The sequence below is a fragment of the Betta splendens genome, chromosome 16 (assembly GCF_900634795.4).
Source record: "Betta splendens chromosome 16, fBetSpl5.4, whole genome shotgun sequence".
NCBI classification, from domain to species: domain Eukaryota; kingdom Metazoa; phylum Chordata; class Actinopteri; order Anabantiformes; family Osphronemidae; genus Betta; species Betta splendens.
The window spans coordinates 9,709,693-9,736,509 of record NC_040896.2 but is presented as its reverse complement, the minus strand read 5'-3'; the positions used below and the strand labels follow the sequence as shown (position 1 = coordinate 9,736,509).

At 45.9% G+C, this 26,817-nt stretch overlaps 1 protein-coding gene across 20 annotated transcripts in view; it reads right to left on the bottom strand.

The window, feature by feature from the left end:
• The window catches only part of pou3f1 (POU class 3 homeobox 1), a 194,581-nt gene that overhangs the window by 69,991 nt on the left and 97,773 nt on the right, over positions 1 to 26,817 (bottom strand). For 2 of the 20 annotated variants that reach the window (XR_008692737.1, XR_008692728.1), the window contains 2 exons: positions 18,688 to 19,007; positions 16,441 to 18,449 (listed from right to left, as the gene is read on the bottom strand). The exons of 13 other annotated variants lie outside the window; for them this stretch is intronic. The gene's annotated coding sequence lies outside the window, so the exon portion shown is untranslated. Of the gene's footprint in view, positions 1 to 16,404; positions 18,520 to 18,687; positions 19,008 to 22,704; positions 26,816 to 26,817 lie in introns of those variants that run through there. 5 more of the 20 variants (XR_008692738.1, XR_008692732.1, XR_008692733.1 and 2 more) reach the window with 5 other exon arrangements.

Genomic DNA, 26,817 nt, shown 5'->3' with positions numbered 1-26,817 from the left:
ATACATCAATTTCAGTTTTGGATTGCACAGTTCAAGGAAAGATGATGAGAAAAAGAGCAAGGCGCTGTGGGTAGGAGAGGGAGAGGGTGAGGGTAAAGGGTGGAGGTGAGGGGGAGGGGGAGGCAGAGGGGTGAACGGACGGAGAGAAGAGGCACACAAGTCTCACAGGCAGTGCTCTGCTGCAAAGCAGCCAATTACACAGAGGCAAAACGGCGTCTGGGCCCGAGTGTATGTGTAAACAGGAGGGACTCATGATCAACTGTAATATTAAATCATAATTAAGAAAAAAAATTCTCCGTCTGTCGTGTTCTTTGCTGGTCTGAAGCATCAGATTATTTAACTACTAGCTCTGCTAATTAATATTTAATTAGGCTGCAATTAGCGTATCGGCCATTACAGGTTGACTGAGCATCAGAGACAAACGGAGACACTTCAAAGCAGATCTTCCCAAACCTCTTCGCACCATCTACGAGCTGTCATATCTCTAAACATAATTTATTTCACGTTAAGAGACCGTCTTTATGAATTCTTCTTTATTTGAGATGAAAATATGAGAGAACCTCTTTATTGTTATTATAAGATGCATTAATAGACAGACAGCAAGACGTTTCTGTCGAATTCTATTTGAACCACACCTAATGTAACAGAACAAAAGCAGCTTGACCTACAGTAAGGGATGGCTCTATTAGCTCAAGTGCACTAATTTGATCAAAACAGAGATTTATACTAATTATTTGAATTACAACAAAGTCCTGTCTGACTGGTGATTGGTCCTGTGGAGATCCAGCAGTGAACACACAAACATTAGGGCAAATGAGCGTGTGTGTGTGTGTGTGTGTGTGTGTGTGTGTGTGTGTGTGTGTGTGTGTGTGTGTGTGTGTGTGTGTGTGTGTGTGTGTGTGTGTGCGTGCAATGCTGAGGTTGTGTGATATGAAAAAAAGGAACTCTGAATAATGCATGAGTCTTTTGGTCAATGCATTGTGATTTGCTTTAAGGAGGCCTTCTCTCAGCCATTATAAGATTAAACCCAACCTTGGTTTGTCTAGAGTGGCCAGGACATGCAAGAGACCTGTCAACACTGCAGGAATGTGGTCCACACACACACACACACCACACACACGCACCCACACAAACGCACACGCTGAACATTTACAGTAACAGACATTCAATCTGCCACACACACTTCCATACATGCACAAATAAGTAGATACAATGACCTGACGCTTACATTATATAACTTATAAACTTATTCAGACAGTATAATGAACGGAAGGTCATTGAGAATCAAATTAGCAAGATGAAAGTAAAACCAAAACAATGTCTACACAATGTAAGGGATGAAAGCAGGAACTAGTGAGGACTGAGGTTCTCTGTTTTGATTGATGTCCATCCAATACACCTGCTGTGTGACACACTTCAATCATTCTTTATTAAGCCCTCAGAATCTCTCCTCCACTTTCTCCCCCTACATCTGTCCTTCTCTCTCCATCTTCAATCAGTTCTGTTGTTGCTCCCAATCAATAATCAATTTCCTTGAGAAATAATGGGCTGCTGCCTTTTTAGGTTTTGCCCATAGGCCTTGACCTTATGATGGACGAATTGCAAATCCAAGAAGGCCACGATGAAAGAGTGGTTCTAGCCCATTAAGAGCAATGACCCTGGAACACTGAGAGGCAGGAGTGAAGGTGCGCTAGAAAGAGCCTCATTGTCTGAGATTATTATGAAACTGAAACTGTTGAGGAACGTGAGGATCTCACTACGGTACTGCATGTACCAAAACTTCATGGTTTTACATTCAAGTCAAAACCAGAAACAAATACTTCAGACAGTGCATCTTTCAAAAAACAAACTGTTTAGAAATGAAATCCGCAGTTAACGGCCTCCTGTGTGAAACAAAAGATAATGAGAGCAACAGAAAAGGGGAGAGAGTGAAAGAAAAACAGTGTAGCAGGACACTTAGGACTCCTCCCGTCTTATTCTGCGCTTCTTGGCGTGTTACATGAAAAAGCCATCTCATGGGACCTCTCATGAGACGAGGGAGGGAAGGACGGAAGGAGAAAGTAAAGCCGTGAAGAGAGGAGGAGACGGTGGTTAGACGAGTAGTAGTAGTTGTAGTAGTAGTAGAGAGTTAAAGAAATAGTTATGACGATCACTCAGAAACTGGAAAGTGTCTAATAACCAGGACTGAACATTTAAGAGAGACAATAATATTATGGCTAGAATAAGAAAAGGGCATGAGTTCCAGTAGTTTAGGTTCAGCTCATCAGTGTCATGGCCTGTTAATCTGTAACAGCGTCAGCCACAGCCCGGCACAGAAAGTTAAATATTCACGATGCAAGGCGTTCAAACAAAGCGCTCTGCCAAGTTCACCCATGTGCCGCATGCAGAGGTGCTGTGACGGGGAGAGACCGTGGCAGCGAGCGAGCGAGCGAGAGACAGAGCCGAGGAGAGGAAGCGAGAGGGCTATTTTATTATTCACACAAGGCATAATAAACCAGGCACGCTCGGTTAGCAACACTTAAACTCCCTGTGCTCTGGCGGTTAGCCGCTAATGCGACAGCAGTGATTTGGACATGTCCTATTAATAGTGCAGAGGAGGATTCCATGCATGCTAATAGTCGTGTGTATTAGCTATTAATAGAATCACACGGTCCGGAGGTGAGAGAACATGGTGTGTAGTGGGGAGTGTGGGTTTTCAGTGTGTGTGTGTGTGTGTGTGTGTGTGTGTGTGTGAGTTATGAAGTCAGTGTTGGCGAGCGCGAGGCCACGGAGGAGTTTGGTGGACGTTTTATTTGTGGTTGTACCGACAAAAAGGCCGTATAAAGCTGGGGGGAGGCGACGGGAAGGGGTGGGGGCGGCGATGGAGGGTGGAGGCTGGAGGTTTCATACTGCAGCGATGCAGCTGGAAGTTGGGAAGCGTCGCCATGGATATTTAATGACACGAGACTTCAACCAGGCCCCCTGAATCTCCCTCTCCCCCCTCTCTCCGCCCCGCATCCTTCTGGATCTCCACCCCCCTGCGCTACCAGCGGAGAAAGCTTCCCTTCTTTGCTCTGAGTCAATGTATGTGTCGAGCGCTTAGAAGCATCAAGGAGAATATTTGAAGAGAAAGCTCGACCGCAAGTCAGAAAAAGACGGTATAATTTCACGCTTGAAACACCTCCCTTTAAAGCGAGCATGGGGTCATAATCATCAAGCCAAAGCATAACAAATGAAGATATAATGGGGAATTATATTAAATGGAAGAAGAGAGTTCAGCTCAGCCAACCTTTTTATTACGCGAGCAAAGAGGCCTTTAAACCAGTCAAACATGCTTTTAACATGTGAAGTTCATGGGAAACTTTCCAACAACATGAAAACAGCCACTTCAGACGTGAGCTAATCACCACCTTCAGCAAATCAACACCTTGCAACAGTCATGCATGTGTAAGCTTGGTTACTCAGTTTCACCTCAGAAGGAAACCACACACACTCCTCAACGACTTCACAAGAAATGATACTTCTCTGTTATTATATGTATATTATTATTTACAATATCTGCAGTATCCTTAGGCAGACAGTAAACAATGCTGATCCATATTAAAGTTTTTAAGTTAATGCATTTACTCATCATTGATAATATCAAGTGTGACCTTTTTATTTAGGTCGCAATTAGGAAAATATTAGCAAATTAAGACTTCTGCACAGACGCAGGTTTGACATACAACAAATCTTGAGGTAGTTCATTTTTTAATTTTCTACAAACATAAAAGCATTTCCACCAACCAGCTGCTCATCATCATCATGACATCAGTGTCTTCACAACAAGCCCTGTGGCAGTGAGGGAGGGAGGGAAGTGATCGTGCGTGCGTGTGTGTGTGTGTGTGTGTGTGTGTGTGTGTGTGTGTGTGTGTGTGTGTGTGTGTGTGTGTGTGTGTGTGTGTGTGTGTGTGTGTGTGTGTGTGTGTGTGTGTGTGCGCCCCCATGTGAATGCACTGGGCAGGTGTGTTGACAGAGGTGACTGTTTTCTCTCTCCATATTTTTGCACATAACCATATCACTCTCACATTAAAAACAGACACATGTATGTGCAACACACAAACACACAATGTGCCACTCTTCCTCCCGCTTTATTTCATAGTTGGATCCTGAAATCACTGCAAAGCTGACTGCCCAAATGCACAGTACTTAATAAGCCTGTGTGTGTGTGTGTGTGTGTGTGTGTGTGTGTGTGTGTGTGTGTGTGTGTGTGTGTGTGTGTGTGTCAGGGAACATATTCATGCATGTGTGTATATGCATCATGCTGCTGAATAGGTATTGTTTTCCCCTGCGCCTCTGATCGAGCAATTTGGGAGCGGGCTCAGAGAGGGGAAGCTAATGCGGATCTAATGAGTCGGCGGCTCCGGCGGATTGAGGAGTGTATCGCCACGGTAATGTGAGGAGATGCGCCTATATCGCCTTGAGGGATTAGAGTTTTGAGCTGTAGTAGATGGGAGACCCCAGCAAGGCCACATCCTTCCACCTCTTCCCTCCTCCCAACTTATACTTGTCTCTCCGAAATAATTCCCCTAGTGGATGTATGGGCTCTCGCCCGCAGCCCCGCACGCCCGCCCTGGGAGTAATTGATTTCTTCAGAGCTCCCTGTTGTGGTGGTGGCAATGGTGGAAAAGGCTCTTAGTCTTTGTGTGTTGTCAGCGCACACGTACCTGGTACTGATGCATGGGAAAATTACACCAGGATTGATAGATTACATTGCGGGTGAGTTACTGCCTGTTAGCCACAGTGGACAATCACTGTCTTCACTGGTCGCGCTGGGAAACGGCCCGTACGGCGGAGACAAATCCTTTCACGTGGGGAGCGGCGCGCGCTTATGTACGTGGAGCGGCTGACTGCACTGGAGTGGGATGAAAAAGGGCACTTTCTTTGTCAAGCTCATAGTTTTAGTTTCATTCACTCACATCTTAAGATCTTCAAGATTTTTGCCTCCGCCTTAATAAAATGGAGGTGAATTTAATTTGGTTTTTGAAAAAATGCATTTGAGAAAAACGAAGCAGAACCTTCTCTTTCCAGGAACAATTTCTCTGTTCCTCCAGATCATTTACAAATACACACAAACACATTTATGTGGACTGTAAGTAGTTCCAGTGAAAAGCACGTCTAAATGTAGCTCCTGCCTGGTTGAGGACATATTATATGCACTCACATGCATGAACTATATGTACGCGCTTTTGACAGCTGACTGATGTGTGTTTGATCTTGGTTCCTTCCCTTGTTCCTCTTAAGTCCCGCTGGTGGTGATGTGGGTGAGGGTGTGTGGTCGGGCGGTGCTGCTGGGGTGATCATGTCTCAGCATTGATATTCAAATATACCCTGAAAATACAAACCTTTATGTCAGGGATCAAGGACTCGCCCGGTTTCAACACAATCACTTCACTGTGCATGCTTCTCTCATAAATAAAGGAGCAGCGCTCTACTTCATACCACTGTGTTTTAATTATTAAGATAGAACCACCGAGGTTATCTTGCTGTTCTCTGCTGGCAACTAGAGAGAAGAACAAATTTGAATTTTTGCCAGCACAGTGCTTAGAGAGCAACAACGCAAGGTGGCACAACTGAAGGACAATAGAATCCAAACTCTAAATCTCAAAGGAATGAATATTAAAAAGATAAAATAAATTATCTAACTAAACCGCCTAGGACGTTATAAGACAACAGCTAGCAAATAAACAGCACATACACTTATCAGCTGTGACTGTGGCGACTTACAGAGTATGTGATAAAATATGAGTCGTGTTTGCCACCAATGAAAGATGAGCCACAGGTGACTAGATAGATTCATCTGAGGTGTGGGGCGACGTGAAGGGAATTAGCATTATGGTGAACACCCACATACCTGCTGTACAGCTGGTCAGCAGTACAGAAGAAGAACATTAGGCGGGACGCGCTCCCTCCCTCCCTCATTAATTTAACCACAGGCCCATTATTTGTTTTGCAAGCGTTCATTAGTCAGGTGAGGCCGGCGCAGGGGCCACCGCGGTCGGGAGGCGAGGACGTTTCCTCCGTTTGTGACCGCGCAGACAGGAGGCGTGTCGTCCTGTTTAGTGCATCGCATCGCGCCTGTTGCCGGAGCAAAGCGGCGGCGGGAGGAGGTAATGGTCGGACAGAGGGGTTGTTATGTGGCAGGTTCACCCACATCGATTGCTTGTTTTTAATCGGGCACAGCAAATATAACTGAATCGAATTCCTCTGCTGAAAATATAAAACTAACCCTGTTATATTTATTGACAGGATATTGGAATAAATATCAGAGCCAAGCGCAAGAAGGTTCCAATCCATTGATTTGTGTGGAAATATAAAACACTATAGTAGTCATCTAACAAAGCAGACCTCCAGTGCTCCTCTCCCTTCTCTTTTCCATCCCCCTACACACTCTCCTTAGCATATTAGGTGGAGAATAATGTGAAAAAATGCTTAGCACACGGGAACGAGGCCGGTGTGTGCAGACGTGGGAGTGGGTCCCCCGGGGGTGCGCTGGAGCTCCTATCCCATAAATCCTGGCTCTGGTGCAAACAATCAATTTTCAATTTTAATTATTTACCATGGCCTGCCGGACAGAGGCATTTATTTTCCCGCTCTGTCCAGATTAAAAATTAAAAATTCGGAGATTAATATTTGGTAGAGGGGGCACAAAACGAGAAAGGCCCACTCAAAAAAAATATTATTATCTTTCTCCCCTTTCCGTCGTGTGACGGACGGAGGTAAGTGATAGCCAAACAATCAATAACTTCATAAATTCTCCCGGACCGCCGCCGCCCGGCCCCTGCCAACCTTGCCCCCACTGCTATTTCAGCCGGGCTCCATCTGTCGGGGGCCACTAACATTAAGCCCGCGTTGAGGGGAGAAACTGGCAAAATGTGCTGCTCAGCACTTTCTGTCTGAGCTCTCCGGGGTTTGGCCTCCGCTCGCACTGGCGTTCTGATATTTCATCTGTAAATTTAATTACAGAACCTGGAGCAATGCAGCCAAGGTATCCCCTGTCAAGCTCTCATTCACACAGGACTGCTATTATAAGTGGCAACCGGCAATAAACAGCAGTGTGCAAACGCGCTGCGGGCTCTGCGACGTATTCTTCACACAAACACATAAAGGAGGTGACAGTTCACAACAAAATGTGTCTGTTTAAATAAAGCAACCCCATGTGAATACGAGTATTAGCCTGGCACAGAGATCATAGAGGTTTTAAACAAAGACTCCCAGCTCCAATTAACAAACATCAATTAAGTGCCCACACAGAACCTACGGCTGCTGAACAGCAGTGAAAAGCAACACAGTTTATCTTCGCACTTCTCGCCGTGATGTATCCAGCACTCTATAGGAGTGGCTCTAATGCGGCCATAAATTTCAGCCAGCCATTGTAGCACCTTCTCTGGAAAGAAGGCTTTAATGTAGATCAATGTTGAGCTGCTGATGATCTCATAGGCGTGATTGGTATTTGTGGTGAATGTTTTGTGTTTTGAAACATTTACCTGAGGTGACCTTGTTAACCATCAGTGTTGGAATAACAATGACTCTGTTTATTTACGAAGCCACGCTTTGTGGAAGCCTGGAAAATAATGTGTAGGTCCAGAACATGACAAGGATTCACTCCACAAGGATTTCTGGAAGGCAAACTGGACACAAGCTTAAAATAACTTTGCTTTCAGTATGTTAATGTTTTAGGAATCGGTGTTTCACAGACATGGTTCGTTCACGTGCACAAAACAACTGGGACGGTTTGATGCTGTAGGCCACGCGACCACAACGAGTCCGTGTCCCAGACTCAATCTTTCAAAATCTGTCTTGTTTGTGATGAGAACAGGAGAACGGGACGGCGGACGACCAAAAGAGACCTGATCAGGGCCTTCCTGCTGCTGCTGCTGAAGAATAACACTGAAATCCTGCTCGTCTTTGAATCGAAACGCGCCATTATTTCCATATTCAGCTACTTCTTTCTAATTCCTGAAAAACACCAATTTTGTAGCTGTGCCAATACGACACAAGTGAGTCAGAGAGGCAGCAAAAGCAAGCGAGGGGGAGATATTATAATTCATAGAAGAGGAAGAAACAGCTAGCCTCTGGCTGTGTGAGTAGCTGCAGACAGGTAGACGCAGAGAGCAACAAAGATACAAATAACTGTCAAGGTGCAGAAAGAGACAAAGCGAGCGATGGAGGCAGTGGGGGAACGGCAGATCTGAGCAGGAAGGAGACTGAGAGACAGAGGGAGACAGAGAGGGGTTTAGTTCACAGCACAATGTTGTTATTTATCTGGTGACTGCTAAACAAATAAGTAGACTCCCGGTTCTGTGATTGTCTCAGTGGGGGGCTGTCAGGCTCAGGCATATACATTCCCTTGGCATGCAACAAACTCTCAACACTCCAGCTGCGCTTTTCCTGCGCTCTGAACATGTTCGCTTCCAAATGTTTGCTTTTTTTCCTGTTTTGTTTTAACGTTCGTCAATGTCCTTCACGATGTTCCAGGGGTATCGCTGTAACAAATGTCAAATACTTGGACATGGACTCAATTACCAGCTAAATCTGCATTCAAGGGCTGCTTTTCTTTATTTAACTTCATTTAACAGAGCCTTCTGTACACCGTTAAGCATTGACCCCATGCAAACGAGAGCAGATGACTGGGTGCCAATCAATGAAAACCTGCTCTGCAGCTTCGTGCACCTACAGTCTCAGCACCTGCTCCTTCGTCGATACTGCCTCCTGCAGCACTTGCAATAGGCCGCCGTGGGCCGGACCAACGTACGCAAGTGGACCCCTACTGCACCAAGACCTCTGACCTACTGCGAGGACTGAGGCCACACACCTGTGTGGCCAGAGGAAGCGGAGGTGGAGAAGGCTTGACCTCACTTTCTGACTCTGTGAAGTGTCCAGCCACAGCTGAGGTCAAGGGTTTGACCTCTGGGCTGGGGAGGTTATTGAAAGCCGTTGACCCCTGCGACAGGCCACTTGACCCTGATTGCTCTTGGGCTCGGAGAGCTTTCCTTGATCCAAGGCCCTGTGGCTGTAAGTCCACCCTTCCACCACAGTACCGGAGTCAGAAACTTTCAGGGCTGAATAAACAAGGTCAGGGCAGCGGTGCTGGGAGATTTATGTCCCACTGAAGCTCCAACAGCCTTCTGGCTCAGAGAAAAAGCTGAAAGCTACAGATTGTGCGCTGCTTACGAATGATGAATCTGTGTAGCCACGCCACGCTGGTTTCGCACTTTAACATAATGCTGACATTGTTATGATGAAGGCTGAACTGTTCAATTAGTAGGAAATCTTCCTGTTAATAGCTGCAGCTGCTGAGCGTCGAGCTCTCCTGTCTCACAGTAAACGGCCCGTTCGTCTGCGCCACCAGAGAGCTTCAGCAGCGCGTGTCTTGACACGGCGCTAGAAACAAGAAAAACAAGCCACGGCAGCAAGCGCCTGGTTCAGGCCTCTAAGAATGTAATAATATATGGTATTAGTGCTTGAGAAGATCTGGTGTCACTGCTGGGACACATCACCAGAGATGAGGACAAGGTTAGAGCTAAGAAATGTGGGGAAAGCATAACTATTTCTGTCACACAGTCTAATTCCTGCAGGCCTTCTGATGATCGTTTTTAGGTCACTAGGGAGGACAAATATGGTGGAAGCATAATAACCTCAGAATGCTGATCACACCAACTCTCCTTACGCCGTAAAGTAACAATAAGTCACCCTGCAAACACGAAAACTTACTAATTCCCCCTCATTCTTCCTTGAGTCCTAGAACATATAAATAAATAAGTGCGCAACACACATATCAATCTATCTCCCTTTGCCTCTGCACAGCCCTCCTTTAAAGCGGTGCTGTGGGCTTTTACCCAAATGGCGCCAGGGCCACCGGTATCATTTATAACGGGACGGCAGCGCTAATGCAGTGCGTGGTTCAGCCAGGATGTTTTATTCATGCTGTTTTATTATTAGGGCCCCACTTAAAAAGGTGAGGCGCTCTCCTCTCTTCTCCTATGGCCGCCTCTTGCCGGGGCTGACTGAGGCGCGAGCTTTATCTATCACCCTGACAAGAGCGTCTTCCCTGGGAAGTCTTTCAGAAAACTTCAAACAGCCTCACTATTGATTTCTCCCCCTCTCCACCTGGGCACCGGCATACATCTTCTCCCCACCGCGCTGAGAGATAGAGAGGGCGGAGGGAAGTGGTAGTGGAAGTGGAAAGGGGAAAAAAAGAAAGTAAAAGAGACGCAGAGAGATAAAAGTAAAGGAGAAGGAGCCCGGCCACTGCATAACAATATGGGTGACCTCACTTTGCTTCATTGTTCCAATCCTTGTTAGCTTCAGATAACCGTGGCTGGCAAGCAGACAAGCGCAGTGATTAGAGCATCCACCGTATGTTAATCATACGTTCAAACGACACTTTGCAGCGCGTGATTGATTCAAACGGCAAGATCATATGCACATTGTACACTCTAAGCCAAGTGTTTGTTGGCAAAGCCTTTGAAGACAATCAAAGATTCCCGGGCATGAAAGCAATACCATGAAAGGAGGGAACGGTCCTTGAATTCCAGGAACAATAAAGACACTGTCATTTTCTACTACAAGGGGAAACACGGGGGGGTTACAATTAAATCTTGAATTAATAATGGCAGCACCACAAATGGCCCATAATGACTTTTTCAACACACTTGCGAACTAAGTGCCTTGTATCTTTTCCGTCTCTAGTGTCAGAAAACAGAGAAGACAGGAAATTTGAGCACATGCTGTACAAAACATTCATCTAATCAGGGCTAAACTGTCATCGTAACCGTAGTATTTCAAGAGGCTATAGAGAAAAATCGACGGAAAAAGGAACCTTATTAATCCCTAATCTACGTCTCCTTGATAACAAACAGTCGCCATAGCAAGTCTAATTTAAGGTCATTTGATGACGGGATTTATTGCCTTGGTCATTTGTTGCTGGAGAAGAAGGTCCACTGATAAGAAGGAAGATATGATTTAATGAGCTGTTAATGATCTGTCCTCAGAGCGTCTGTGTGCAGCCCCGTTTAAAGCTTGTTTCAGAGTCGCGTAAATTAAATAGCTTCAACAGATAAGCCAGTAATTAAGTAGTGAAACCTTGCAGGAAGGATGTGATGCATGGGATCAATTCACTTCCTGGCATGTCATCAGACATTTGTGATGGACACGCTTGTTCAAATTAACAGTATTTTTGTATATTAGTCTGTAACTAAGCCATTAGTTCTGTTCGGGAGGTGAAAGTCTGTTTTGAAAGCGCTTCTTCGGCAGCGTGAAACTTCTCCGCGGTTGTAAAGACCCCCTGGAACACTAACACTCTCTAAAATCAATAGCACAAGACCCCGTAGGAGAAGCAGGGAGGAAGCCATTGATTGACACATTACTCTGGTGTCAAACAGTAGAACATGGCATGGCAGCAGCCACCCGCCGTCTGCTCCACCTGCCGCTCTCACCCTCCGCCAGGCTCCACCACGTAAAACAGCCCGCGTCGCTTGCTGTGCGTTTCATAAAGGTGCGACTGGAATTAAAAGAATGCTGTGTGACGCGCGCGTTGCTTCTTCCTTTAAGAGCTGTCAAATTCAATTGTTCGGCTCCGGCTCGGATCTTAATCGGGCTCGTCGAACGTCTCGCAGCAAACAATCTGTCACAAAATCTGACTCTGAGCAAAACATCTCTATCGCTTCAAAGTACGTCTGGGTCCCCAACGGACCATCTAAACAGCATAGCTCCACTGGAGGCGAGGAAAAATGACTTAGTGTGTGTTTCTGTTGTGTAAGCTTCACCATTCACCCCACTCCACCATCCCTAATGTTGGATAGCCTCCGGCCATCTCACCCACACCTGGGTGGCTTGTTTTCCTTTGCAGCCGGGCTCACGTCTCTCTTTAATTCCATTGATTCTCGTTTGCACTTTGGTTGGAGAGGGAGGAAGTGCACCTGAGTGTTTACCCATGCTGTGATGTGTGCAGTGCCTGGTGCTGGGCACCCTGAAAAAAGCATAAATTAGCGCCCTCTACAATGGATCCCTGAAGCAACCTCCCGGTGCGCAGCATCAATATGGAGCGATAAGCAAGCTGCAAGCATGTACTGTCAGAGGCCGAGGGGTGAGGAGGCGATGTCACTATCCAGGAAGCGCAAGACAATGGCTGCGATCACCAACGCAATACATATTAATTGAGGAACATTCCCCAAAATAGACACACGCACAAATACGCATGTAGTTAAAATCCTCCCGTATGAACAGGTTCACATTTACACAGACACACAACTCCAGCATTTCTTGCTGGCCTGTGACTGATTGTCCTTTTCTCACATTTCATTTTAATAAAATTCAAACCGAAATGATGATTAGGAATAGTTATTTTTAATAAACAAGTAATTAGGAGTGTTAAGAAATGAATGAAAAAACTACGCCAAATTAATATTTCATCATTTGCTAAAATATTGATATGGTACCGTATTATCAGACAAAGCCTTGTTACAACCCCTTTGTTATGAAAGTGTGCGTCTCTGAGGATGGACGGTAAAGGGTGTTACTGTATGTCCCACATATGATGAACAGGGGACAGGATGGATGGAAGACTCGTTGGTGTTCATTATTGACAGCCCTACGAGTGGGAAACGGAGGAAGACGGCAGGGTTGGGTGTGTGTGTGTGTGTGTGTGTGTGTGTGTGTGTGTGTGTGTGTGTGTGTGTGTGTGTGTGTGTGTGTGTGTAGACCTAAAACAACATGTAGGACTCTCAGTCTTATTTGTTTCTGCATCCTCACTAAAGGTGAGTGTGACAGGATAGAGACAAATAAGATGTCCTGTAGTTTCCTCATTGTGCAGTTCTAAAAGAACTGTCTGTACCAGATAATGAATGAAGAAAACGATAAAAAGAACAACAGCCTGATTTTTGAAAACATGACGTGACGTAGTGTTTTTCCAAAGAGCCCAAATTGAAACGCTTCCACCACGGCATCGGTGGCTCAGCTCTGGAGCCTAACAGTGAGCAGGTCTTTCTTCTGTGGAGTGACTGAGCTCCACGGTATGAGGTAAACGCTCGCTGTCGTCTTGAAAATCAATTCCCCCTCTTCCTTTAAGTGGTCAATATTTTTTTGTTTCTCGCTGTAAGCTCCACCGTGGCCTCTTTAATTCAATGGGCCAATTAGAGTTACCGTCATGTCTAATTCTGGCTGCAGGGATGCTTGTTTGTGCTGAGGGGGGCAGGGCGAGGGGGTGAACGGCACACGCTGTCCAGTTTAACCCTGGCACCCGCTTGTCCTCGGAAGCCGCCCCCCTCTCCAGTTCTTTTTCACCCCTCCTTCGTTCTCCGTTCTTCCCGGAGTCAAGGACGAAAGCAATTGATGTGAAACTTTCAAAAATGAATTTGGCCACGTGTGTCACTTACGGAGCGGGAAGGAGGGGTGGCTGGGGCCAGGCCACCACCACTCCACCGGGATCATTTGTTACTCAGCCCTGATTGGCCCTGACAAAACAATACCCTAAAAACTCACCAAAGTAAATTATGGGCCCGGTAAATGGCCGGCGGGGGCGGGGGGGAGGAAGGAAGGAAACGGCCGTCGGTCAGGACAGGGCCCTCCAGCTGCCTTGGCTCGCTGCCAGACGCAAAACAAAGTAATGCGCTTTTGATATTAATAACGGAGATGATATTGATCCATACTGGGGCCGGAGCCACTCTGCCTTCCTTCAGGGTGGGCCCCCATCGAGAAAGGCAAGGAGGGAATGAGGTAACGAGGAGGGCTGCTCCTTGAAAGAACCAATACTCCTCTCCAGGCTCTCTGCCTCTCATCCACCTCCTCCTCCACAACCTCCTCCTTGCTGAAAGCCACTTTTCCTGAGGGTCCATTTCATTTGAGTGTCTTTAATTATGTGAAATGGATTCCATGGGAAAAAGAGAAATGGTGGTGGTGGTGGGCACTGACAGAAGAGGAGGAGAAGGAGGGAGAGAGCGGTAACGGGGAGCTGGTGGCTGCGTGCTTCTATTTTCTGTGTCAGATTCACAATTCTGTCAGCAGCCGTGTCCGTTTCATCCGCTTCTTTTCTGTTAGGATGGATTTTCTTTCTCGGTGCTCAATAACTTCACGTGTGCGTGTTTGTGTGCGTGTGTGTGTGTGTGTGTGTGTGTGTGTGTGTGTGTGTGTGTGTGTGTGTGTGTGTGTGTGTGTGTGTGTGTGTGTGTGTGTGTGTGTCCTGTGCTTTCGGGACGAATGCAATAAGAGTGGAGGAAGCACAGAGAGGCGAGGGAGGACTGAACATAAAAGTAGAAAATAGGCAACATAGTGAGGTGAAACAGGCAAAGAGTTTAAGAAATTCAGTAATGCAGACTGGAAGGTCACTGAATTCTCCAAATTGTGGAGGGCATTTTTGGGGAGAAGATAATGAACGACTGAGGTTCTCCTCTCACTGAGCATCCTAAGCTGAAATGTCCTTGAGGAGCCTGCTGAAAGTGCGACTGAAGTGAAGTTTGGAGTTGGACTACGACTGTATGTGTGTGTGTGTGTGTGTGAGAGTGTGTGTAGCCTCCATCCAAAACAATACAAAACCCAGCCAAGGCTGTTACTGTAAATGAGAGCGTTGCTTTCTGTGGCACCAGATGCACGGTTCCCTCATTCATTGTCCTCCTAAACCATTTACATTTAATGATTTAATGTAGGCAGAACAAAATGCCTCACTGGTTTAGTTTGCAACCAGACAAACCAAACAAGAAGCCTTTACTCAGACTTGATGTGATATTCTGTACTTTTTGTTCGAGAGATTAGAAGACAGCAAAAAGCAAAGGAAGGGAAAGCACAAATCTGTGGATTAGTGTACAGCTTGGAACAATGTAATGAAATGAGGCAGTGCATTAAATAATTAGCGGGTCCACGCTAACAGCTTCGCCTCGGTCGGCAGGAGTGTTGTTGGGAGCGATGGAAACGCCACGCACTAACGCACCAAAGTCGTAAATTCCCACCGCACGCACGCAAACAGTGGCCGTGCCGTGCTGCAGGCCAGCTTCATTTTTCAAATGGGACCTTTATTTGTTTTTTCATTCACTTCAGTTGTTTTTGTTTCCAGTGTTGTCAATTCCTGAAGCAGAAATACTTCCTGGACTTGGGGGAATTCTTTTGACACAAATCCATGCACACTTACAAAGGAAATGCCACCATGAAATCACATTATATCTCTTTCTGTAAATGAAGAACATGGGGGCGAAGCTTTAAGAGTAAAGTTGGTCAGACAGAGTTTATCTTGGTAATTTATAAGAGCCCTAACAAAGTGATTTTAGCACCACCTGAGAAATGACACTGCCTGAGGAGCTTTTTCACAAAGTGAATTAAGTTGCTCCGGTAAAAGCAGCTTTTTGCCGCTGTGCCCTCGCACAAATGACATCAAAAGTTGAGCAATAGTAGAAGCTGAGCGAGTCAAAGCCAGAGGAAAGTAACACAAAAACCCCACCGGATTAGAAAGAGCATCAATACAGGCAGGTACAGGGAAACTAAGCATCATTTGCATCCAGCTTCCTCTTGGCTTGTGCCTGAGCATTACTCACATCAGTGATTTCCCCATAGGAGTGCACTGGTAAAGCAGAGAACAAGCCTCCTTCTTTGTCTGCATCTCTCGGTGTATCACCCTCTCTTCCTTTGCTCCTTCTGTTGTCATAGGGACAGAGGTGAGCCCTGACAAGTCAGGGTCACGCATTTGCATATAAAGAGCCTGCGTTCTTTCCCCATGCCCTTCCCTTACTTCACCCGCAACTAATGATACATAAGCGTGACATATCTGCCAGGTTACAATGCACCGGGTTTAAGCCAACTGCTGCCCAGTATGTCACACTGGTCTGCGATTAAAGCACAGATACAGTACAGTAGGTACTGTAAAAGGGCATCCACATAAACAGGAGCCTGTTTGTTTGGGCAGGTAGAGAAGCCCACATACTGTAGATGAACATGTTTCCTCCTGTTCAGTGAGAATTAATAATGCGATGTGGCAAATATGACACGTGAACTGGGCCCTGCTGGTAAACACACTCCAAATAGGAGCCATTTTACCCACGCTGCCACGTTCCTAGCTTTTCTGGATTTGTGATTTATCAAGAAAGGTGCTGCTGATTATAAACAAACAGTGGCTTAGTTTTCTCCTCATGAATCTACGTACATAATGTAATGTACACATGTGGAACATTCCATGTACTGTACACAGCTGTGAGAATAGAACTGCAGACGTGTTGCTGGTGTAACTATGGGGAACCATGAGTTTTCCTCCAAAGATCAGGCCCAAAAGTGCAGTTTTCCAAAAGTGTCATGGTTCATTGTACACTTCAATTTAGTGTTAAATTACTTAATTTAACATTTTCTTCTTAACTTGAGTCTGAAATACTTGCCTGCATTTTGATTCAGTTGCCAAGAGCCATCTCCTAAGGCTAAAGAGTGGACGATGTAAACTACATTTTAATGTAACGAGGTTTTAAAAGTTTTTGTTTAGCAAAGTAGATTTTATTGAGTTTAGGAAGTTCTTTGCAAAAGAGATCAGGACAAAGACGGATTCATTTGGAGGTTACAAAACCACACCAGCAATAGCACATACACACTGTACAATGCACCATTACAATTAACAGCATAGAAATGGTATGCAGGAACGTTATCCATGTAAGACTATAGATTTCTTCAGTCTGGAGACAAAAAGGTGAAAGTCAACAGTGCGTTTCTAATAAAGTAAAACTTAGGCTAAAATAAACCGGAACAGATCATTTATATTAATATTTATTATTTGAAGCAAGCAAATAAAGTCTGGAGTTTCTGATTCACACCCACTTGCACTGTAAACAAACGTTTTATGCTTAATCGCGTCAGCATCCACATCACTCACATCAAACTGTGGCTCCAGCATATGGTGCACGCTAGAGTCACCATACAGTCTGTGTGGAAAACAGACCGGTGGGCTAAAGGCGCTTTTCCTTTGTTTGGATAGATACAGAACAGTAGGTCTACACATACAATATATCTATATGTGTTTCCTTTTCATTAGGCTAAAATACAAACTAACGGTGAAAAATCAAGTGGGTGTGAGTATTCAAGGATGCCCTCCCTCTCCTACTGCTATATTAAATATTGAGTCAGAAATGAGCTGGAAGGTGTCTGTAAATGCTAAATAATGGAGAGGCTGCATTCGTCTGGGTCAGAGCTCGCTCTCTCTCCGTCTGCCTTCCCTCTGATACATTATTAAATGAGGATGCACTTCCCCATCGCAGCAGGAGAGAACAGGGGCCAGGGGGGCACCCTGTCTTCTCCACAGGAATGGTGAAGGGTGGGGGAGAGGGGGAGGTGCGGAGGTGACAAGGGATAGGTGCAGATTCACAGACTAGGTGTGTGTGTGTGTGTGTGTGTGTGTGTGTGTGTGTGTGTGTGTGTGTGTGTGTAGAGGGGATTGGTGGGCATGCCAAACAATGGACAGGAGAGGCCGAAGCATCCTCCACCGTCCCCTCCCTATCTGCATCACACACACAATCACAAACGCATTCAGCCTCCTTGCAGAAGTACCTTGAGCCCATTTGTACTAATGACTCTCGGTGCCTAATGCACTTTATGGAGGACGAGGTTGGATATTCATTTGGAGGGAGGGAAGGGGTGGGGGAGGTGTCGAGACGAAGTGCTCGGCTACGCCGCTCCCCGTCCGCCCGGTTTAGGGGGCCGATTTTTCAGCAAGGGGCTCCGTGGACTCTTGGTCCAGCTGGAACGCGATTCATCACGGTAAAGTAGGTAGCAGCCCTGATTGTCTCAAGATTTTCCAAGCTGTCGAGAAGTCTAAGCGCACACCAGGACGGAGTGGCCCAGTAGACGACCCATCAAAGTGTGCAGCGCAGGAAAGAGAAAGTAAACTAAGCCAGACATTTAAGTTTGACACGTGTGTACTTAGTGTTTCCTGCTACTCTTCATAGCGAATTATTTGCTTTCCGTCTTTGATGTGGTGTGTTGGCGGTTAATATCCAGTCGCACATTCTGAATGTTAAGCTGCACCAGATGCAAAACCACAAGTACAACGGGGGAAAAGTTAATAAATGAGCGAGTGTGAATGTCTGCTCTGGATGCTGGTGCCATGTCCGCCAGCCTTGGAGGATTTCCCGTTTCACATTTGGCTTTGTTCAATGACTTTTGTATGTTCAGCTCCACCAGTGGGTGTTTCATATGTTAAGCATTCACAGAGTGTGTGGCATGAGGCCAGTCTTGGAAAACACACTCAGCCAAGGTGACAGTGCCAATAAATGTGTCTCTTCCTTGACTTTATGTGTTCCTGCTTTGGGAAGGTAGTGACAGTAGAGGGAGGTTCCCGTATCCTTTGAACACAGCGGAGGTGGGAGCACAGAGAGCGGTGCAGGTCCCGTATTTGGAGTTACAGGGACCCCCCACTCTCCCTCGACTCCATTGCTCACCACCAGGGAGGAAGCTGCAACCGGTGGCGGCGTCTGAAGACAGAATGAAAACAAACCTGCACCAATGGCAAATGCACAAACGCCTTTTCAAATACAAACTCTCCTTTTCTCCGTGCCACACACACACACACACACACACACACACACACACACACACACACACACACACACACACACACACACACACACACACACACACACACACACACACACACACAGAGTCAGTATAATAAATAAATAAGTCATGAAGAGATGAATCGTTTGATGTTACCTTGTGCAGCCTGGGGCCAACACTACACCAGGGAGCGCTGCCACTCCTAGCGCACACACTCCCAGGAGAGGGGACTGTTCTAAGATTTGGAGGGAGAAGAGCAGGCTCTCTGCCCAAGAGGCCCGAAGAACAACCTTTAAATCCAACAGGGAGTGTTCATTCAGACTGCAAGACAAGTGTGGCGTAGCAGCTGTGACGACCTCAATGCACTGGGAAAGGTAGCGACACAGGACACATGAAACGCCACAGGCTTTGACTAACACCGGTCATGCCACATCATGACATCCTCAGCAGCTTTCACATTCTTGTGCACATATTTCCTAGAAAGAAGACATTTAGTGTCAAACGGTGAAAATAACTGAAGGAAACTAAATCACTGTAGATGCTGCCATTACATAGTTTGTCCACCTGAGAGCACTGATTAGTTTATGTGCTTCAGCTAAAGTGTCCCCCTCAAAAAACAGGCAGGTCTCATTATTAAACATAAACCAGTACCAGGAGGGACATGTGCTATCAGATGAATAGAGGGACAATACTGACTAATAATAGTTGGTTTGCATCCATTATGTGCATTATGTTGGTCCGTCCTGCTGCTGCTCAGTATTTCATGCTCCTCTTTCACTTTTCCTACCTCCTCCCTGCACAGCACTCACGCAGTCGTTGGCCTGGACTCAGGTATTTTGGCACCTTTCCCTCAGTGAAAACGACTCTTTCCCGGGGCACTGACAACCACCTGCACCACATCCCAAGGCTCCTCTCTGGGAGTTGGCGTGTGGGTTTTTGCACACGTATGAGCTGCGCACACGTCAGTACACGTTCGGGTGCAGCAGCGTTATACCTTTTTCCCTGAGAACGAGCTCTTTATAGCAGCAAATTCTCCAGAAAATTATTGTTGTCAATCATAATTGAAGGTGCGTTAGATCTCATCACACATGAGCTACTGTGGTGCCGCCTGCCCTGGTAACACGTCGACACAGAGAGGAGAATGTCAAGCAACTGTGATATAAGAGTGTGGTCTTAAAATGCAAAAGACAAATGTTTTTGACGTGTATTTAACTCTCCTGCTGTAAAATCTATTGCAACAGACAGCAGAGTTCCACTGCTCGGTGGAAAAGCTACAGCTTCAGAATGTCCATGGGGCAGTTCAGTTGCTGAGCTGAGAAAGCTGATGAGCAGTTTTAGGTTTGTGGTAAAATAAAATCATTCAGAATGCTCCTCTTCAGCTCGCTCATAGTTGCAGCTGTGCTCCACATGTCCTTACACTCCTCCTCCCATCCTGTAGTTTTAACTGAAACAGAGTTGACGGTGTCTGGTACCAATTTGTTTTCATAACATGGATAATTGTAAGGATTATTATCAAACCCTATTAGTGATGAAGGGAGGTCCAGCAGTAGAGGAAGCCCACAAATGTGATTAGCTCTTAACAGCTGATGACCTCAAGTACTTGGGCCATGTTTACAAGCTTGTTGATTGTCCACACATCAGCTGAGTTTTCTTGTCACTCAGCTCTGCAGGAAATTAATGGACTTCCAGTGATTTGCTGATTGTGTTGCTTGCACTGTCACCATGGGGCAGACTCATTCAACAACACGACTACTCGTGTTGAGAGATGCAGGCTCGTTGGACCTGTTCATTAATAAAAGATGCGTCTTAGACCATTGATGCAAAATTTGAGAAATCTTCATGAGCTCATCAGTCTCTGTGACTCCCGACCGGTCTGCGGCTCCACAGACTCAAACATGGAGCCAGAAGTTGCCAAGGACTGCGCGTTTTAACTGACCCTCAACCACCACAACACTAAGGTAATTTCATGTTATACTATATAATAACATTAAACATTAGAATAAGCACGCCCTGCATTTTAAACATATCGATTTCTTCTCCCTTCACTTAACTGAACATGATTCATCCTATCTACTCCAAAGCAAGATTTTATTCCTTGAATACAGTGAAATTGAGCAAATTTGTTGTTTACAAGAACTTTGAGCTCAAGTCCTGATTGTGAAAAAACAAGCTAAACATTCAAACTGTTCATAATGTGGTGTTGCTGGCTGCACACAAACCCAAGGATAATGTATTCAATCCTAAGACCATTAACTACATGTTTAACCAATATATAATGGATTGACATTGAGTAGTGAGGTTTGGCCTGTGGCAGACCTATAGCTGCCACATTTGATCACTAAATGTTAATCAGTGTTGGACTTGATCTTCTCAGAAGTATCATGAAGTACATGAGGGCTGCTTAACTGTTGTTGTTTTAGTCTGTTTCTGCCTGGTGGCAGTGGCCCACACCAGCGCTAAAGTCTTTTAGCTGGCATATGTTAGAATGTGGGGGATTTAATCTTCAATGCCTCACAGCTGGGGCCTCGCTGAATAATGTAAAACACACAGGGGCAGTCTCTGGCTCGATTTTACTTTTGCCCTCTTCAAATACTTGCTCTTTGCCAGTGGCATTGCTGAGAGATTTGTGTGGGCAAATAACAAAAAAAGAGACGATGGAGTGAAGGAACGCTGCAAATGTGAAGGATGTTGTTTTCCACTGAAATAGGCGTAATCGCAATATAGCCACACTGACATAGTCAATGCACTAATTAAGAGGGAAGCCACCTGATGAATGAAGAACTGGAGGTGGAAACGTGTCAATGGAATTAAGCAATTAAGGACACTGTACCCACGGTGGAGCATCGCCATTTGTACTGAACACACAACTGCTTCGAGGCGTGGGAAGAAATGATGGAGAGCAGCCAGGTGACACTTACACCTGTCTCCAAATGTGCCACCGCCACAGATATCAGTGCACCTGCAGGTCACAGAGCAGGTATATACCCACATGGAGAAATCTCACTTCCTCCTTGGTGAAGTCTTCACTCCACTAAGCTTTACTCTGCCTGATTTCCACCACGTCACCAGCGCAGCGCCGTCTTTAAATGACCCTTCAGTTTGCTTTCGCGTAATGAGTGGTTGTTGACCGATGAGCAGTCCTAACAGCTGTGGGGAAATGAACGGGCCTTCCATGTTTAAACAGGAGCATTAGGGTAAAGAGCTTGTTGGGATTTGCATGGATTTTATACGAGTGTCAGTCAACCCATGACCAGCCATAAAAAGTGGGTTAAATTCCAAACAAACACAAATACAGACAGCCAGTAATGGGGCTGATCTGGGAGGGGAGCTGTCTGTCTGAGGGCCCCGCGTCTGGGATAGTTTTAAAGGGAATGTGTGTTCATAGATGGATTTTGAATTTTGCCAAAGTCGTGTGTTTGCTCATATGCACATTTGAATGTGCGCCTGAGTACATAGAGAGTGTGTGTGTGTGTGTGTGTGTGTGTGTGTGTGTGTGTGTGTGTGTGTGTGTGTGTGTGTGTGTGTGTGTGTATGTGTGTGTGTGTGTGTGTGTGTGTGATGTATACCATGTGTCCACTTGATGAGGGCCAAAACACACAAGTGCAAAGCTGCCCAGGGGTGACTGAAGTTGCTGACATTTTAAGGCTATTGAAAACAAAAGCTAATAGGCAGCACCACGTGCTGGAATCGTGTCTGGTTCATGTTTAACAAAACAAGGTCAAAGAGGTTGCCGGGCCATGAATTCCATAAATAACTTGATAATGGGATTTTAAAACAAGCCGTCCACCAGTCATATCCCCTCATCTCGCACCCTCCCTCTTGGCTCTCTCAGGCCGTGTGTGTGTGTCTTTCAGAATAGAGCGAATATTAGAATGCAAATGGATTCACACAGCATCCTCATAAACAACGGTGTTCATTTAACCCCCGACCCCTGCATTTAACTGCCCATCAAGTCATTTGTGTTGGGCAAGACATGTGCAAGTAGGCTGAGGAAAGCCAGCGCGGGTGTGCATGAAGGGAAGCACAGCGGTCTGCATACTCATGGGCCTGTGCAAACTAATGTGTGTTTATCGACACAATATGCACGTGCCTGAACGCACATAGGAACATTTGGGTGCGCGTTAATTCCTGTCAACACCCGCATCTGTGCAACGTGTTTTTTTTTTTTTTTTTTAGGTGCGGGTTTCAGAGTTTACCATTTTGCAGTGCTCAATTAATCTTGTCAGCAGGCATTTACAGGGGAATTGAACACCCTTTAAAGTGGGCCCGGCTTTGTCGCTCTCTCTCTCTCCATCCATTACAGAGACAGACACAGTCCTGGAAGACTTCTGCGGAACCACGGCTGATTAAAACATATTAGCAGCATCTTTTGCGCCACTGGCAAGGATACAACGTACCCGCGTTTTAAACATTTCTTACTGTTGCAGGTCAATTGCCTTTAAAATCCTTGATTCCTGAGTTGATCGTTATATCATCCTCAATCTCTCGCTCGCCTGTCTGGCCTTTTCTATTTCTAGCTGAACTTTCTCCATGTTATGCCTTTTGTTCAACTCAACAATAAAAGATTTGGGGCCTTGCTTGGGTTTTACGGCTCCTCTCGTCTTGGCCATCTGAGCCTTAGACAAAAAGGCTGTAAAAGGAATAGAAAGCAGGCAGAGAAAGGGAGGTGCGAAGACTGAATAAACACAGGACACAGACGGAGAACTTCACTGAGGAGGATGAGAATTGCAGTGAACATCAGTGGGGAAACGGGACGACATGCGTGAGGGAAATATGTAAGATTTAGTGGGAGGAGAGCATGTTTCCTTACTTTATAGCTCAGGTCTGAACATCCCCACCCACCAGCAGTCTCCGTCCCGAAGAGCCTTCATAGACTCTAATCATCCTCCTGCCTCAGAAACATATATATTATACATATAGACAGAGAGAATATGGTAAGAGCCACAGTGAATTATAAAAGAAAAGATGGCAGAGACGTTGTCAGACATAAAGAGACAGACGACAGAAAAATGCAGTTAGTCATGCTGTTGAAGGAAGGCTTTAAAGAGACAGTGGCAGAGTGGGAGCAAACAGGGCCGGCTTTAAGAGGGCGCGTGACGTTCGGCCCCTCGTCTCTTAATCCTGGGCGTTTGTCGTGGCTAATTATGGTGGACAAGCCTCTTTATCGAACCTGCTCCTGCCATCGGCATTAGGATGCATGAGCTGCGCCTGTTGTTTTAAACGCTCTCATTAACCACACAAATCAGTGCTGTTGACAGAGTGCTTTTGAATTAAGCGTCTCGCCCCCACCGCCGCGCGCCAATGCTTGCAGGGCCCAGGACAAGGAGCAATTTATAACACCATTAGCCACACTCACCGAGGTTACAGGCATCAAAATTGTTCCCGTCTAATTATTCTTAATGGATACAGGGAGGGAGCGACGCTCAGGACAGCTTTTTCATTAGCCCTCAATCAAGAGGGTCGGGGGAGAGAGGGGTGGGCCAAATGTACTGCTCAGGCAAACGGGAAATCAAAAATAATCATGTTTGCTTTTTTCATAATACAACACGAATGCATAGATGGAGCGCGAGAGAGAGAGAAATGGCGCGAGGGTGAGTGGGGAGGGGGAAAAAAACTCTGCTCTTGACATTAGAAGAATTCTTACTCTTGTCTAGCATATTAAAAAGTGGCAGTTCATTTGCTTTTACTGGCTGCCAGACTAATGGCAGAGTAAACTTGGGCTGTGTAACACATTTCTTAGACGCGGTTATTGGTTAATGAAAGCATAAGTGAAGTCAAAAGGAAAACATTTCATTGTTCATACTGGGAAGTTGTCGATGAGATTCTGCCTACTGCACTGAGCCTGCGTGTCATTGGTGGTGATTAATAATTATGGGATGCATGCGGCTTACGGGTGGTAATTAGTCACCTGTACAGTAACTGAGCTGTGGACAGAACTGGTTGAAGTGTTGCACATGCTGCAGCCAATCATTTACCTCCTCACAGCTATCGCACTTCAAACGCAGAGGTATTCTCTGCCTGCAATTAGCTTCCCCCAAAGAGTGCTCCATCACACTGTATCCGTCATGTCGTTGAGGCAGCAAGGAGCAAAAGAAAAAAAAAAGGGGGGGGGGGGGCAAATAGTGAGCGTTAACCATCTTTTTACAAGCCATTAAACGGGAGGACATTATCGCATGGCGTAGTCCTTTAACGAGGACTGACATATGCGAGCGAGGCAGTTAGCACCTACCATTAAGACACGGCGGTCCACTGATGAGATGGGACATTGTCCATGGGGGAGATATCAGCGTTAATTAGGGGATAATCGGCTGCGCTCTACATCTCCCCTCACTACCATAACCACCAGCCTCTCCCCCCCGCCTTGAAGATGATATGGTAAAGCACAGAGGGGGTGGTATGGTTCATGTGTAGACAGTATAATGTGCTGCTGATATTACAGCATAGGTCTTCCTACTCTCTGCAGGAAGGCAGGTGAACCAGCTGGCAATACCTACAGGAGGAGCATTGTGCCAGGATGAGGCAGAGAAAAGCCAGAGTATTAATCACTTCCCTGCTGCACCCTGTGCCAGCTCCTCTCTTATTACTGATATCAGAGACAGAGGAGGCTTTATGATGTTACAATAAAGCTCCCAGAAACACACACACGCAAAGAAAAACTAATTCCTCACTCCAAGGAATATTACTTTGCTTATATTTGCTGGTTGGATTATTCATATACAAAATGGTGCACGAAAGACACAACCCAATTTTAAAGAGTAATACAGCGGGAGCAAAACATAATAATATGAGCAACAGTAAAATACCAGGCGCTAGTTTACTGGTAATTCACTCTGTCTCGGGAACAATTTTACTGGAGTTCAACCACTGGAGAACATTGGCAAATATATAAAGCAGGTAATTAATCTACTTTTACAATGACAGAGCATCGTCGTATTGCTGGGAGAATGGAGTGGGCACGTATGATGGAAGCGGGGCACATGGTAAAGTCTCCCAGGCCATCCAGTCTAGCCTGGGGGGCATCTGAGGGGCACTGAGAGAGACAGAATCGGGCTAAGCATACCTTGTGCTCCCCGCGTTGGCCCATAGCACTTTGTGTCACTGTTGAGAAACAAAAGAAGCGCACATGCTAGAGCGGACAGCGCGTCCCCATATGTGTGTAAAGGCATATTAAAGGAAACTGTGCAAGAGAGGGATAGAAGAATTAAACCCTTGCACAGGTGCCAGCTGATTGAACAAGTCGCAGCATTCTTCGAACTACACGATATTGAGAATTTGTCAACCATTCGTCATTTCCTTCATCGAAATTACCGGTGTTAACTGGACCAGGATAACACTCGACTCCCCCTCCCCACAATGCCCCTGGGCCACAGTGATGTACGGCGCTGGACAGGCCAAAATCATGCCTTCCAGCAGAGTTAGCCAATCATGTTGAATTATACTCTCTGGGCGCTGGAGCGACATGTCAGGGGATATTCGGGTTGGACACAACAAAGCTTGGTTCGTGTGGTCAGTCAGTGCCCTGGAGAGAAATGCCTTCGCTTTCAGATGCGATAGGCCGGCGAACACGTCCATCTCTTTGAATAGCTACAGGTAAGGACTGGAGGTGAGTGGAAAGGCCGTGTTGAGATATGTAAACTTGTCAGGTCGACCAGAACCAGACATGCTGAAAATCACTGATCACAGTCTATGGAAAACCTGAATCGCATCTGGGAGGAAATGCTTTCCTTTTTTCAGATTGTGCGATTTTTTTCAATGTATGGTAATGCATGAAAGATTCATTCAAGGTCTTACCAATCCACCATATAACAAGGTTTGAATGGTGTGAAACAATAGATAAATAATCAAGTGTATAAGAAATAAAGGGAGTGATTCAGCCATGCATATTACAAAGCACAGAAAGCCCAGAAAAGGCAAAAAAACATGGTAATTAAAGCGTGACTAAAAGACAACGATAAGCAGTGATTAATATTCGATTAAAGCCAGAGGAATTTCCTTTTAAAGTAATTAAGCGTTTATTAATCTGATTTGTAACCCCTGAAGTGACGCAGAATATGCTGAATGCCAAAATGCAGTTGGCTTCGCACGCACACCATCAAAGAAATGCTCCTTTGCAGTTTCCCCAGCTCCTGGTTGCAGTGATGCCTGATGAAGGCATCCACCTCCTCCCGGCTGCCACGGCGCGGGACCGCGGCACGTCTATCCGCTAACCAGCAGCTCTACACGTCAAGGCTCCGCACAGCACAATGGAGCAACAGCGCGAGAGCGGAATTACATTCTACGGCACCT